We start from the raw sequence: 16,674 nt of genomic DNA, 5'->3' as shown, positions 1-16,674 counted from the left end.
CTGCTTACCCTCCTATTTCTGTGCTACTTGCGCGGGACAGGAGGAGTTATCCAGTGATTACTGCTTTTCAGGCCACGCTTGCTAATTTCTTACCTAGCTCCCTAACTTCTGTCTGCAGGGAAACAGTCTCAATATAGGCAATTTAATTTTAAGGACTGATGCTTCACTTAAGGGGTTATGAATCTTTGGAATTCTATATCCCAGAGGGTCGTGGATCCCCATCGTTGAATAAGTAATTCTAAGGCTGAGAGAGACAGGTTTTTGTTCCCTTATGCGATTGAGCAACATGGGGAGTGGGTGGGAAAGTGGAGTTGAAGCCCTCAGTCATCCATGACCATATTGCCTGAGCAGGCTACTCCGGCTCCTATTTCTTTGTTCTTGTGCAGCAAGACCTGGAGAATTTGTAGGCTTGGCCTGATAAGTGGCAAGTAACAAATGCACCACACAAGTGCCAGGCAATTACCATCTCCAACAAGAGAGAATCTAACCTCACCACCAGCACCACCCCCATCCCACCCCATAGAGGCTGGGAAATCTGCAGTGACAAACTCACCTCCTGACACCCCAAAATCTCTTAACTATCCAGAAGGCCACAAGTCAGGAATGTGAAGGAATGCTCTCCACTTGCCTGGATCAGTGCAGCTCTAACAACAATCAAGAAGCTCGACACCATCCAGGGCAAATGAGCATGCTTGTACAGAATCCCATTCACCAACTTAACATTCATTCCCTCCACCACCGACCCACATTGGGGGCAGCATCACACCAAGACTCCTTCAACAGCAAATTCCGAAACCGTAGCCTCTACCACCTGGAAGGACAAGGTCAGCAGATGCATCACAAACTGCAAGTGCCCCTCGAAGTCACACACCATCCTGACTTGGAACTATATCCACGTCCCTGCACTGTCACCTGGTCAAAATGTGCAAGTGAAGCTTGAGATTCAACATACAGACGCGTTCCATATGAGTCTTTACTTAGACACCCATTTAATATAATTAATCTTCCACCTTGTGCAGCTCTGTTGCTGTTTCTTTGAATGTCCTTAACATTTCCCTGGAACCGTTACCACATGAGACAAAAATGTTTGAAATGAATTGAACTCAGTCTGTGTTGTCCTTCCATTGTCACCCTTTGCAGAAGCCAGTGAACTAGTAAAGGCCCAGTAGTGTTCTTTAAAATAATGGTGAAAGATTATTTTTGTGATGCACCATCTTAAAATTCATTGAAGACACATACACAGCAAGGTGATATGTCACAAGAAAATATAACCCTGTGAAACCCAAGTGCAATGAGATGAACCTTTTAGGGGGCTCCTACATTGCACTCCCCCTGCGCTGTCAGCTGAGGTGGAGGCTGGGTGCTGACCTTTCTCCTCCGAGGATTTCAATGACTATGGTGGTTGCCCTCTGGTTCCCTGAGGTCTGGAGGGCCCCAGCATACTGAGGGCCTCCTGCACAGATACTGGAATCGGCTCTGTTATCGTGGGTTAGTGAGGAGCTGGTGTTCCAGTCAGAGCAGTGGAGGACCCGTTGCCAAATCCAGGAGCACCCTGAGAGGAGCCCCCAGATGCTGCAGGCAGTCTCCCCTATACACTTTCGAGGCACACTGGACCATCCCTGCTCACCTGAGGAGTCCGAGGACTTGGTGGTGACTCCAGTCACCTCACCCCCTCTCACCCAGCCATTGCTCATGGAGGTGGTGATGACATGCAGGTCGGTGTGTATCTCTAATCGTTGGTCTGCTGGATTTGACTGTCCATCAAGGTCACCAATCTCTCAGTAGAGGATGCCTAGGGCACTCATGCCCAGGACACAGCAATACTCATAGCTTGGATTAACTCCTACATCATTTGTGTCTGGTTACACACAGCTTCTTTATGTTAACATACCTCATGCTGCAGTTCCAACATCTGCTACCTTGTTGAAGACGCTGGTGACATGTCATCAGCCTGAAGCTTGACATTGCCTTTCCCTCCCATAGCCCTCTGAGTGTGAGTGACCTTGGCTATTACTGTCTCCATCAGCTGCTCGGGGGTGTCTGTGCTGTTTACCAGATTGTGACTCCATTACTAATGGAATGTGACTATCTCCTGACGTGATAGTACCTGCACTGGTGGAGGGTGCGAGGGGAATAATGTGACGGTGCACCCTCTGAGGTCCCATTCTCTCCCTCAGAGGTGGATGGCTGTCACCCGGTCACAGCCCTCGATCCGTGGAAGAAAAAATACTGTTTCTAGGGAAATGTTTGTTTTGTGCTCACCAGACGGTCTCCTGCGTCCATCCATTAGGGCACTCATTCTCTCAGCTCCACAACCTACCTCAACATCAGTGATTGCCCTCCCTGCCTCCAGATCTCCCAGTTCATGTGTCTGAATTTCCATGGGTGTAAGGATGAGAAGAGCTTGGACAGAGTGACCCATTTTGGCTCAGTCCCTCTCGTCAGCTGTTTTCATCTGCAATCATTGAAATCTTCATGTAACTCGCCAATCAAAGAGACACACTAGCCTATACTGGTGGCAGCCTGAATGTCCTGCATGGCACCACATGCATCTCTCCTGCATGCAGCACTCATCAGCGTGCTACCCTTGATCTGTCTTCTGCCATTTCAGCTCTTCATTCAGTAACCAGGGCTCCCTCGCTAGTCCCTCCAGAGCTGCTGTGTTTGAAAGTACTGCTGGCTGCCTTTACAGATGGCGCCAGCATTGTCTGAACCGGGATGTCCCCTGTCTGCACCACCGAAGTGGACGGCTCCTCCCACATGTCAGCTCTGATAATATCCCATTCGTAACTCTGACTACCCTGACCCTCCGTCAAAACACCCACTTACGGAAGATGGGGAGGCCTGGGGGCTGGACAGTAGGCGATTGGGGTGTCAGAGACTGAGGGTTGGAGGGAGGTCCTGCGGCCACTGGACCTTGGTGGGGCAGCTGGGGGAGGGGGGGATGGGGGATGCCCGAGGTTAAAAGGGGGCTTCTGATGGAGACACCTCCCCGCCCCCGGCCCCTTCCGCCAAAGGCCTGAATCCGGTTAGTTTTGGGCTTCCACCAGACCCAGGAACTACTCCCGCCAACCTAAAAATTGAGGCTGGGTGGGAAAGGGCCCTCAGGTGATCAATAATTGGCCACTTAAGGGCCTAAACTGGGGTGAGGGCGGGTGGCACGTCTGAGGCCCCGCCCACCCCAGCGTCAATCGCTGAGAGGTCTCGGCTGGTGGGAAACCCAGCCCAAAAATTTTATTCTCACCCATTACTTAAAAACCCCCTGGCGGGTGAGCTTAAAATTCAAACTGTTATCTCTAATTCTTTCTTCACATTTAGGGTCTGACTTGCTGAGTATTTCCAGCGTTTTCTATTTATATTTCAGATTTTCATCATCAATAGTATTTTCCCTCCATATAATGGAGTGTCTCGCACTGTACATTACTATTGTCATTAATAGTGTTCCCTCGGACATCAGAGATTTACCCTGATTCCTGTTGGTTTTCTCTCCCTTATCTCACAGATTCTTGTACCAAGGATCTTGCCTCTGCGATCAGGACAAACCAGTCACTGACAGATCTGGACCTGGGTGTTAATCAACTGGGAGACTCAGGAGTGAAACTACTGTCTGTGGGTCTGAGGAACTTGGACTGTAAAATACAGAGACTGAGGTAAGTACCAAACTGTGTCAGATTATGTTGATAATAACTGAATGTCTAACAGTACATTTTCAGCAGTGTTATTAGAAAAATAAATAAATAAACACTGTCCATTATTATTAATGTCAATGATTATGTTATTAATGAAAATGAAACTGCATTTTCTCTGCCTCCTGTTATTTCTCTCTCTCTAGCCTCCAGTCTATGGGATGTCAGTCCAAGAGATTTTTGTCCCGAGGGTGTGGGGGAATAATGTGACGGTGCACCCAGAGGTCCTCTCCTCCTCCTCAGAGGTGGACGGCCGGCCCCCAATCACAGCCCTTGATTTGTGAGAGGGAGGAGAGTGATTATAGGGCAATGCACATTCCAAAATTTCCTTCATACTACTCGATGTGACTAGGGACTGATACATGATCACTATGTTTTGTGGTCTCCATCGGCTCTCCTGTGTCCATCCATTAGGCCATTCACTCTCTCAGCTCCACAACCATCTCACCGTCAGTGATTGCCCGCCCTGCTTCCAATCTCCCATCTCTAGCATTTCATCTTCCATTGGTTTAAGGATGACAATATCTGGACTAGCCACCCATCTTGGATTGTTCCCCGACATTGTGTGCTCTCTTCTACAACTGTCCATTGTTACTCACCCATCAAAGACATACACGAGCCTACGCTGGTGACAGCCTGACTGTCCATCATGGAGACACAGGGATGCTTCCTGCTCGCACCCACTGAGTCACGGCAGCACAGGAGTCAACTCTGACTGACCGGGGCTCTCCTCAGAGAGGCTGACATGCTTCTGACAGCCAATGCTGCTGCCTGGGCAATGCCAGTGGCTGGGTGGGCAAGACCTTTTGACCAAGTTCAGCTTTAACCTTAGTCACATATAAGGCTGTAAGGCTAACACTGTGTACTGACCTCACAGCCATTATCTTTCTCCCCACCACAAACTCCATTCCTTTGCCATCCTCCCTCCATGTCCACACACGAGTGACACGGGTTTAAGTTGTGGAGTCCCGTGATTTGTTTTGTACCCTCACCAGTTTTGTCACGTTAATAATCGGTGCACTTCCATTTAGTAATCCCCCTCCCCCCAATTTGCTCTCACTTAAAACCAGTCAAGACACTGCTTTTCCCAGTTCTAATGTAAGCTCATCAAACTGAAACATTAACCTAGCCTGAATTTTTCCCTTGTTGGGTGCACGATCGGGGAGCCTGGGAGCGGATATGAAATGTGCTTCTGCCCGATCAGCCCCGCGACCATGATCTTACACTGCTTGGCCAATTGAGAGGCAGCCAGTGTGAAGCGTACCCGGGGAAAGGCTCAGCACTGCCGCTGGGGGAGGGAAGAGGGCGGCACCGACCTCACTGTAAGTGCTGGGGAGCGCTTCCAGTGAGTTCCCTGAAGGCAGACAGATGCCTCAGAGAGCTGCAGACCTCCAGATAATAAAATAAAGCACAAAAGTGCTGCAAAACTGTCCCTGCAGCAAAATCAAGCACCTGAAAACAGACCTCACAAAAAAAACAGTCCCCAGATATTTATTTCTGTTATAAATCCTAACGGAGATTTCATCCCTCCCTTGGATGAGGTTTCATCAAGAATGTAAAGGCCGCCTGGTCGATTGGCTGGTCCCCCAACGTCAGGTTGGATGGGCCACGAAAACCCGCTGACAATCGGGACGTTAATGGGTTTAATTTCCCGCTTCATTGTCCGCGGGAGCTCTTCAACGTTTGCGCGTGCCCGCCAAGCGAAATATCGCACGACTGCGCGATGACGTCAGGTCACTCGTCCGACATCATCTCGCGCGATTCCCCGCCTGCTTGGGTCAGGCACGCGCCCGCCTGCGGGACTCTGGGCTCTGTTTCTCCCTTCACAGATACTGTCTCCCAGGCTGACTATTTCCAGAACATTCCTTTATATTTCACATCCACAGCATCAATTAGAGATTGCTTTTATGTTTTGAAGTTGTGTTTCTTGAATGTTTCACACTGCATATTATTATTTTAATTAGTTACGTTCTTTGAAAAAAAATGGAAATTTATTCTGATTCCTGTTATTTTTCTCTCTCGAACCCTCCCCCCACCCCCCAGTCTATGGGATACCGATCTGACAGATTCTTGTGCTGAGGATCTTGCCTCTGTTTTTTATCACTCACTGACAGATCTGAACCTGACTCATAACAACCTGGGAGATTCAGGAGTGAAACGACTGTCTTTAGCTCTGAGGAGATCGGACTGTAAAATACAGAAACTGGAGTAAGTACTAGACAGTGTGAGATTGTGTTTAGAATAACTTAATATTTAACAATATATTTGAGCACTGTTACTAGTATTAAAAAACACTGTCCATTATTATTAGTGTTAGCTATGAATAAAAAGAAACATTTAGTTTGATTCATATTATTTCTCTCTCTCTGAACCCTAGGGTATGGGATGCCAGTCCCAAAGATCTTTGTGTCTCGGGTGTAGGGGAATATTGCGAGGTCTCCCCTCCTCCTCAGAGTTGGGTGTCTGTCCCCGGTCACTGTGGCCAATAATTTGCAAAAAAGAGAAAAGTGATTCGATGGCAAAAGCGAGGAAAAGGTGGTGGGGTTGCTCTGTTAATAACTGATGACATTAGTACAGTAGTCAGAGATGACCTTAGTTCAGAAGATCAAGATGTAGAATTAGGTTGAGTAGAAATATGAATTAGCAAAGGTAACATGTCACTTTTTTATTCAATCATGGGATCCAGACATCACTGACTAGGCCAACATGAATTGCCCATCCATAACTGTCCTTGGGAAAGTTGTGGTGAGCTGCCTTCTTGAACCGCAGCAGTCCATGTGGGAGTAGCGTATAGGCCGCTAATAGCTTCACACTTTCGGACAGAATATACAGGAAAAAATAATGTGTCCCTGTAAGAATGGTACTGCAATAATCGCGGGTTATTTTAATCTTCATACATATTGGATGAAGCAGAATGGCAAATGTTGCCTGGAAGATGAGTTTGTAGAGTGTATTCAAGACAATTTCTTAGTTAGTATTTTCTAGTGCCAAACACAGGTCGGCTATTTTAGACCTGCGAATGTTCCATATGACTGGATTAATTAATGAATTAACAGTAAAGGTGCCTATAATAAGCAGGATATGAGAGAAAGCCAGTTAGAAGTATAAAAGCTGATTAGAGGTTCTCCAAATATTTATAGAGGAAATGAATACTAAAGTGTGCATAGGTTCCTTAGAAAATGAGGCCGAGAAACTAACAATGGGAAATGTGGAAATGAGGAAATGGCAGAAGCGTTGAACAGGCATTTTGTGTCTCTCTTCACTGTAGAAGGCACAAGAAACATCCCAAGAACACTTGAAAATCAAGAGGTAAAAAGAAAGGAGTATCTTAAAACTCTCAGGGTTATTGGGGAAAAGGGATTAGGGAAACTATTAGAACCAAAGGTTGACATTGACTTGATGGCTTTCATCATAGGGTCTTAAAGGAAGTGGCTGCAGACATAGTAGATGCATTGGTTGTGATCTTCCAAAATTCCCTAGATTCATGGATGGTCCAGCGGATTGAAAATCACATGGGGTGAATGTATTAGATTTCGTTGAGAAAGTAACATAGAAATTGATATAGCAGAATCTGTAGATTTGGTGTTCTTGGATTTCCAAAAGCAATTTGATAAGGTGTCACATCAAAGATAACAAGATAAGAATTTGTTATGCAGGTGGTAGCATATTAGTATGTATAGACGATTGATTAGCTAACAACAAACAGAGAGTTGGGGTAAAGGGTCATTTTCGGTTTGGCAAACTGCTACTAGTGGAGTGATACAGAGGTCAGTGCTGGGGCCTCCACTACCTGTGTAAATTACTTGGGTGAAGGAACTGAATGCATGGTAGCTAAATTTGCCTATGACGCAAATCTAGGAAAGTAACTTGTCAAGTGGACATAAAGAGTCTACAAAGGGATTTAGAGGTGAATTGAATGGGCAGAAAATTGGCAGACGGAGTTTAATGTGAGAAAATGTGAATTTGTCCTCTTTGGCTATAAGAATAGAAAAGCAGTATCTTTCCTGAATGGAGAAAGACTGCAGACTGTACGGTAATGAGGGATCTGGGAGCACCAGTCCATGAATCACTAAAAGTCGGCATGCAGTGGGGCGAGTGATTAGGAAGACAATTGGTATGCTGGCGTTTATTTGGCTGCTGTGGCTGAAGCAGTTCCAACGACTGTCTAGTAAACAGAAGATCCTGAGTGTGAATCTCAGTGGTGCCTTTATCCCAATTCCCATTCAAGGCTTTGAAATGTGACGTGTTTACAACAAAAATACATTCCTTTGATGCACAAAAACCCAGCAACCAACGTGTCCCAACAAAAGAAATCAAAAATTGTATTAGATCAAGGGAAGAGATGTATAAAGTTGCCTAAAAAAGGAAAGCCTGAGAATTGGGAACATTACAGAAATCTGCAGAGGAGGACATAGAAAGGAATGAAGAAAGAAAAGATAGAATATGAGATTAAACTAGCAAGAAACAGAAAAACTGATTGTAAATGCTTCTGTAGGTATGTAAAAAGGAAAATATTAGTAAAAATAATGTGGGTCCATTTCAAGCAAAGTCAGAAAAATTTACAATGCAGAATAAGGAAATGGCAGAGAAATTAAACAAATACTTTCTGTCTGCCTTCATAGAGAAAAATACTAAAAATTGCTCGGAAATAAAGGAGAATCAGGGGACTAGTGTAAACGAGGAACTGCAAGAAATTAATATTTGTTTAAAAAAAGTATTAGAGAAATTAATGAGGCTTAAAGTAGATAAATCCCCTGAACCTGATGATCTACATCCCAGAGCGTTGAAGGAAATGGCTGCAGAGATAGTAGATGCGTTGTTTCCAAAATTCTGTAGCCTCTGGAATGGTTCCTGCAGATTGGAAGGTGGAAAATATAACCCCGTTGTTTAAGAAAGGAGGGAGAGAGTAAACTGGGAACTAGAGACCTGTTAGCCTGACATAAGTAGTAGGCAAAATGCTAGATTCTACAATATAGGATGTGATAATAGAACACTTAGAAAATAATGGTAGCATTGGGCAGATTCAACATGGATTTATGAAAGGGAAATCATGTTTAACATACCTGTTGGGGTTTTTTGAGGATGCAGTCAGTAGAATAGATAAGGGGAGACCCGTGGATGTGGTACAGTGAGGTAGTGCAAGGATCACAGCCGCAGCTATTCACAATCTATATCAATGATTTGGATGTGGGGATTAAATGTAATATTTAGAAGTTTACAGGTGACAGGAAATTAGGTGGAAGTGTGAGTTGTGAGGAGGATGCAAAGATGCTTCAAGGGGATCTGGAGAGGATAAGAGTGTGGCCAAAATTTGGCAGATGGAATACAATATGGAGCAATGTGAGGTTATCCACATTGGCAGGAAATAAGAAATACAGACCATTTGTTAAATGGTGAGAGACTGGGAAGCATTGATCTTCAAAGGTATTTCAATGTCCTTGTTCATGACTAACTTAAAGCTAACATGCAGGTACAGCAAACAGTTAAAAAGGTAAATGGTATGTTGGCTTTTATTACAATTGGATTTGAGTTTAGGAGTAAAGATGTCTCACTGCCTTGGTGAGACGGCAACAGGAGCATTCTATGCAGTTTTTGTCTTCTTACCTAAGGAAAGATATACTTGTCTTAGACTGAGTGCAATGAAGGTTCCACTAAAATAATTCCTGGAGCAATGCGTGCTGAGGAAAAATTAAATAGACTGGGCCTTTATTCTCTGGAGTTTAGAAGAATAAGAGGTGATCTCATTCAGGCATACAAAATTCTTACAGGGATTGACAGTGTAGATGCAGGTAGGATCTTGCCCCAGGCTGGGGGGGTGTCTAGAACCAGGGGACACAGTCTCAGAATAAGGGGCAGGCCATTTAGGATTGAGGTGTGGAGGAATTGCTTAACTCAGAGGGTGGTGAATCTTTGGAATTGACAGCCCCAGAAAGATGTGGAGGCTCAATCATTTAGTATGTTCAAGACTGAGATTTATAGATTTGAACACACTCAAAACATCATGGAACATGTGGTTAATAGAAGGAAATGTTGTTGAAGTGGAAGATCAACCATGATCTCAGTGAATGGTGGAGTGGGCTCGAAGGGCTGAATCGCTGGTTCCTGCTCCTATTTCATATGTTTTTATTGCAAGGGTAATGCATTGTAAAAGTAGGGAAGTTTTGCTGCAGCTAAACAGGGCCTTAGTCAGACAGCATCTGGAGTAAACTATACAGTTTTGATGTATTTAGTTAAGAAAGGGTATAATTGCATTAGAACTAGTTCAGAGAAGGTTCACTCGACTGATTGCTGGGATGAAGGGGTTTATTTTATGCGGAAAAGTTAAGCAGATTGGGCCTATACCCGTTGGTGTTCAGGAGGCTGAGAGGTGATCTTACTGAACACATAAGATCCTGAGGAGACTTGACAGGGTGTATGCTGAGAGGATTTTTCCACTTGTGGGAGGAGAACTTAGGGACACTGTTTTAAAAAATAGGGGTCTTCCATTTAAGACTGAGATGAGAAGAAATTTAGTTAGTCTGTGGAATTCTCTTCCCAAGAGGCGAGTGTAGGCTGGGTCATTGAATATATTCAAGGCTGAGTTAAGGTAGATTTTTGATTGACAAGAGAATCGAGGGTTACTGCAGACCAACAGGAAAGCGGAGGTCAGGCCAGAATCAGATAATCCAGAATCAGATCAGCCATCATCTTATCAAATGACGGAGAAGGCTCGAGGGGCTGAATGGCCTACTCCTGCTCCTAGTTATTCTGTTCTTATTCCAACACGTTCTTCAGACTACATTCTGTGACCAGTGATGGATAGAGAAGCATTATGTTTTGTGGCCACCAGAGGCTCTCCTGTGCCCGTTCATTAGGCCACTCGATCTCTCAGCTCCACCAACCATCCGCCCTGCCTTCAGGACTCCCAGCTGCAGCACTTCATCTTCCATTGGTGTAAGGATGGCAAGATCTGGACGCCAGCACTCTTAGTGGCTCATTCCCTGACATCATGTGCTCTCTTCTCCAAGCACATACATTTCTATGGCTACTCACTCATGTAACATACACATTAGTCTATGCTGATGTCAGCCTGGCTGTCCATCATGTCACCACAGAGATACCTCCTGCATGTGGCCACTCAGTCTGGGCAGCGCAGGGTCAACTCTAACTGGCCAGGGCCTTCCACAGAGAGGCTGACATGTCTCTGACAGTCAATGCTGCTACCTGGGCATCCTTAGTCACGTATAAGGCTGTAGGTTTACCATTGTTTGCTGCACTCACCTTGCCAGAACACATCAGGGTATTGATCCGATTGTGTCACTACAACCACGTGCCCCACACCTGCTCACCCCCTCAGCCATCTCCTCCCAGGCTTGCTTGGAGTGACTGGGCGGATCTCCTCCTCCCGTCCTGAGGGAACAAGACCTCCCACCGAGCCCGAGCAGCCTGGAGAAGCTCCTACAGGGAGACATCAGTAAACCAGGTATGTTGCCTTCATAGCTTCCAGCAAAATCACAGCCATTATCCACAACCCGACCACAAACTTCATTCCTGAGTCACGGACCATCCCATGTCCCCCCACCGACTGACATGGAGATACTGTGCTGCTGTCTTGCACCATCATCTCTTCTGTCATCTAATCACACCGCAAATCCCATTCTGATCTCTCCTTGTCCCCAGATCCCCCAAACGCCGTAGCTTAAACCCTGTCAATTCATTGCTATTTCCCAGTTCTAATAACAGCTCAGACTTTAATATGATAGAATTCTTCATCAAGATGGAGAGTGAAGCAGTTGATTCGGAAACTAGGGTCCTGAAAATTAATATAGGAAACTACAATGGTATGAGGGGCGAGTTGGCTATGATGTATTGGGAGAACGTTATTTAAAAGGGTGACGGTGGATAAGCAATGGAAAACATTCAAAGAGCGCGTTGGTGAACTGCAAAAATTGTTTATTCCTGTCGTGTGCAGAAGTAAAACAGGAAAGGTGGCCAATCCATGGCTTACAAGGGAAATTAGAGATAGTATTAGATCCAAGGAACAGGCATACAAATTGGCCCGAGAACACAACAGGCCTGAGGATTGGGAACAGATTAGAATTCAGCAAAGGAGGACCAAAGGATAGATTAAGAAGGGGAAAATAGAGTACGAGAGTAAGCTTGCAGGGAACATGAAAACTTACTGTAAAAGTTTCTATAGGTATGTGAAGAGAAAAAAATTGGTGAAGACAAATGTAGGTCCCTTACAGTCAGAAATAGGGGAATTTATAATAGGGAACAAAGAAATGCCCAAGCAACTAAATACATACTTTATTTATGTCTTCACAAAGGATGACACAAATAACATACTAGAAATGTTGGGGAACACAGGATTTAGTGAACGGGAGGAACTGAAAGAAATCAGCATTAGTAGGGAAATGGAGTTGGAGAAATTGATGGGATTGAAGGCCGATAAATCCCTAGGGCTTGATAATCTACATCCCAGAGTACTCAAGGAAGTGGCCCTAGAAATAGTGGATGCATTGGTAGTCAGCTTCCGAGATTCTATAGACTCTGGAACAGTTCTTACAGATTGGAGGGTAACTAATGTAACCCCACTGTTTAAAAAGGGAGGTAGAGAGAAAACAGGGAACTATGGACCAGTCAGCCTGATGTCGGTAGTGGGGAAAATTCTAGAGTCCATTATAAAAGATTTAACAGCTGAGCACTTGGAAAACAGTGGCAGAATCGGACAGAGTCAGCATGGATTTACAAAAGGGAAACCATGCTTGACAAATATACTGGAATTTTTCGAGAATGTAACTCGTAGAGTCGATGAGGGGGAGCCAGTAGATGTGGTTTATTTGGACTTTCAGAAGGCTTTCGACAATGTCCCGCCGAAGAGATTAGCATGTAAGATTAAAGCGCATGGGATTGGGGGTAGTGTATTGAGATGGATAGAAAATTGGTTGACAGACAGGAAACAGAGAGTAGGAATAAACGGGTCTTTTTCCGAATGGCAGGCAGTGACTAGTGGAGTACCACAGGGATCGGTGCTGGGACCCCAGCTATTCACAATATATATTAATGATTTAGATGAGGGAATTAAATGTAATATCTCCAAATTTGCAGATAACACAAAGCTGGGTGGGAGGGTGAGCTGTGAGGAGGATGCAGAGATGCTTCAGTGTGATTTGGACAAGCTGAGTGAGTGGGAAAATGCATGGCAGATGCAGTATAATGTGGATAAATGTGAGGTTATCCACTTTGGTAGCAAAAAAAAGAAGGCAGATTATTATCGGAATGGCTATAGATTGAGAGAGGGGAATGTGCAATGAGATCTGGGTGTCCTCGTGCACCAGTCGCTGAAGGTAAGAATGCAGGTGCAGCAGGCGGTAAAGTAGGCAATTAGTATGTTAGCCTTCATAGCGAGAGGATTCGAGTACAGGAGCAGGGATGTCTTGCTGCAATTATATAGGGCCTTGGTGAGACCACACCTGGGATATTGTGTGCAGTTTTGTTCTCCTTACCTGAGGAAGGATGTTCTTGCTATAGAGGGAGTGCAGCGAAGATTTGCCAGACTGATCCCTGGGATGACGGGACTGACATATGAGGAGAGATTGAGTCGGTTAGGATTATATTCGCTGAAGTTCAGAAGAATGAGGGGGGATCTGATAGAAACCTATAAAATTCTAACACAACTAGACAGGGTAGATTCAGGAGGGATGTTCCCAATGGTGGGGGAGCCCAGAACCAGGTGTCACACTCTGAGGATATGGGGGAAGACCATTTAGGACTGAGATGAGGAGAAATTTCTTTACCCAGAGAGCGGTGAGCCTGTGGAATTCACTTGCACAGAAAGTAGTAGAGGCCAAAACATTGTATGTTTTGAACAAGGAGTTAGATATAGAACTTGGGTTGAAAGGGATCAAAGGATATGGGGAGAAAGCGGGAGCAGTCTATTGAGTTGGATGATCAGCCATGATCATAATGAATGGCGGAGCAGGCTCGAAGGGCTGAATGGCCTACTCCTGCTCCTATTTCCTATGTTTCTATGTTTAACTCTGTTTCTCTCTTCACAAATAGTTGCCTGATCTGCTGAGTATTTCCAGTCCATTATAATTATATTTAATTTGCAGCATTAAGTGTTTTCTTTTTCCTTTATAAATGGATGTTGTACTTTTTGTAATGTCTCTTACTGTATATTATTATTAATAGTATTCGTTGAAACACTGTGGATTAACCCTGATTCATGTTATTTTTCTCCCCCTGTTCCTTAGTCTGTCTGGTAACCATCTCACTGATTCTTGTGCCGATGATCTCGCCTCCGCTCTCAGTACAAACCGGTCACTGACGGATCTGAACCTGGGATTAAACCGCTTCACAGACCAATCTGTCCCTGCTCTCCGCCACCTCATCCTGACCTGCAGGACTCTGAACCTGATCGAGTGAGTGTTTGTGTTAAATTTTAGTGTAATAATTAAAATATAATTGGGATTTTAAAATATAAATGGTCCTGAATCTATCAAACAGCAGCCAAGAAAAGCGGATTGCCGCTGCACGACAAGATTCTCCCAAACTGAAACTGCTTCATTTTCCTCCCGGGACCTTCAGCAGTGACCCCCCCGCCCCACCCCCCCTCCCTGGGGTTCTCCATCCGAGCAGAGTCTCGTCGGGTCAGGGGAGAGTGGTGGGGTCGGCGGGGTCGGGGGGTATATGCGGTCAGGTTTACGGCTAATGGGGCTGGGTCAGCGGCGTTGTTGGGTGGGGCTGTAAAGCCGGGGGTTGAGTCAGATTTAGTCAAGGACAGAGGTGGGTGGGTCAGGAGGTATTCGGGTTGGTGGGGGTGGTTGGAGGGGTTAATCGGGTAGTGTGGGTGTAGTATGATGGTCAGTGGGGGGTGGGGGTGGTTGGAGGGGTTAATCGGGTAGTGTGGTTGTAGTATGATGGTCAGTGGGGGGGTGGGGTGGTTGGAGGGGTTAATCGGGTAGTGTGGGTGTAGTTTGATGGTCATTGGGGGGGTGGGGGTGGTTGGAGGGGTTAATCGGGTAGTGTGGGTGTAGTATGATGGTCAGTGGGGGGGTGGGGGTGGTTGGAGGGGTTAATCGGGTAGTGTGGGTGTAGTATGACGGGCAATGGGGTGGTGGGGGTGGTTGGAGGGTTTAATCGGGTAGTGTGGGTGTAGTATGATGGTCAGTGGGTGGGTTGGGGTGGGTGATTGGGGGACTTGGGTGTGGAGTTACCCGGGTATTAGACTAGGTTTTACAGTCTAACATTCCCTGGGTAACTACCCAGGTCAGTCCTGTGGATTTGTCCCAAGTCTCCGATTCTAACCCAGAGTCAGAGACATTCACACTGGGTCCCGGGCAGCAGGGGTATTGCCCAGTAGAAATTTAAACCTCTGGGGCAATTTCCACGTAGGCCCGCGGGTCAGGACATCCCAGGGACCCGCTGCCCATCTTCAGCCATATGTCTGGTCTCTGATGACCCAGTGAACAGAAGATTTGGCCCATTAACTCCAGTCTCCCTGTTATTGACACTGTTGTTCAATCTGTTTATTCCTGTTTAATCTTTAATCTCTTTCAGGTTGAATTTCAATGGGTTCAGTCAAAATGGAAAAATCAGCTGAAGTCGCTGCAGGGAACCAGATCTGGACTGAGTGTGAAATTTGAACCTTTGGATTGATAAACATTCCTGTTCTCATTATAGGAACATTTTTAACCGAGTTTCTCTCCCTCCCCTTTAACCGGCCGCGCTCCAGGTTTAAATCCTATTGGCCCTTTCCCAGTTTCCAGCTCGAGCTGAGTGAGTGTCATCTCCCATTGTGACGTCAGAGGCCCAGCCACAGGGTCACGAGACTCAGCCGCCCCGCCCCACAGGCGCTGCTTCTGCAGGATATCCGGAGCTGAATGTTCCCCAATGGGGCACTGGGGAAATGTACAGATAGGGAGGACCCAGGGTGGGGATCAGTCTGGGCTGCAGTGGGACATTGACAATTACACTCAGTATTCCTGGGTTTGGGGGTAAAGCCCCTAGGGCTCCCGCTCAGTATCATTACCCAGTGATCCTGCTGGGAAGTGAACCTGTGTGGGTTCAGGGTGGGTACAGGGTCTGTCCAGCTGGGGTAGATCCCGCTGTCCAATATAGACAAACACCCACTGCATGGGGTGTCCCAGAGAGAGTATCCTATTGGGGAGGTTCCAGCGGATTCTGTAACCGAGGGATTGAACTAAAAGTATCCATGCTTTTCTGTCGTCCCTAAGAAATAAATCATCAGTTGTTGAAACAATGTGTTGAATTTGGACTCTGCCCTATTGATATTGCTGTAATTTACACACTGAAGGGTGAGTTTCTAAACAGCTGGAATGACAAAGAGGACTGGACTGTGTCAAATAAAGATGGTGACCTGGTAAATTCACCCACCCGCTCAACGAGTAACAAGTTGTGGAAGTTCAGTGACCCAGTGGAAACTACACTGCAGTAAATGGACAGGATCCATGTAGGGACCCACAGCATGAACCTCTGCGGGCCTAATGCATGGATTGCGGTGTAAACACAGAGCAGGATCACCAGCATTTCAACAGAGAGAAGATAGGTTGAAGTTCTGGGTCAGGTTCCTTAAGATGTAACTTTCTTGTATTGATATTATTTTCCAGATACTGATGGACCTGTTGTACATGACATTATTTCCTGATTTATTTTACATTCCCCATCATATACAATTTGTTTATTCTCCCCTCACTCTGGTACAATGAATGGTGAAGTTTCACTGTTCATCAGGATTCAAAAAATCAAGGAATGGGAACCAATAATTTGTGATCAGCATTGACCGGATTAGAGCAACAGGCTCACACAAGATGATCTGGTATTAGATATCTCCTGGGGCCACAGACTGACAGATCAAGTGACAGAGAGATAAGGCGCTGTGGTTTAATATAAGAATCAACTCAGAAATGTCAACATAATCACCATACAGTAATGAGAGATTAATACCGATACAGCGGAAAGAACAGGTAACAGGGACAAAAAA

The 16,674-nt window shown here is 45.6% G+C and overlaps 1 pseudogene across 1 annotated transcript in view; it reads left to right on the top strand.

Annotated features, from left to right (window-relative positions):
• Positions 1-15,573, top strand: part of LOC144686337 (NACHT, LRR and PYD domains-containing protein 3-like) — a 41,440-nt pseudogene extending 25,867 nt beyond the window's left edge. The window contains exons 8-11 of the transcript XR_013577902.1: positions 3,494-3,650; positions 5,730-5,894; positions 13,925-14,092; positions 15,231-15,573. The product of XR_013577902.1 is annotated as an NACHT, LRR and PYD domains-containing protein 3-like (transcript). The remainder of the gene's footprint in view (positions 1-3,493; positions 3,651-5,729; positions 5,895-13,924; positions 14,093-15,230) is intronic.
• The last annotated feature ends 1,101 nt before the right edge of the window (positions 15,574-16,674 follow it).

This window comes from Cetorhinus maximus, chromosome 11 (genome assembly GCF_964194155.1).
Source record: "Cetorhinus maximus chromosome 11, sCetMax3.hap1.1, whole genome shotgun sequence".
Taxonomy (NCBI): Eukaryota; Metazoa; Chordata; class Chondrichthyes; order Lamniformes; family Cetorhinidae; genus Cetorhinus; species Cetorhinus maximus.
This window is presented reverse-complemented; position numbering and strand designations above follow the sequence as displayed.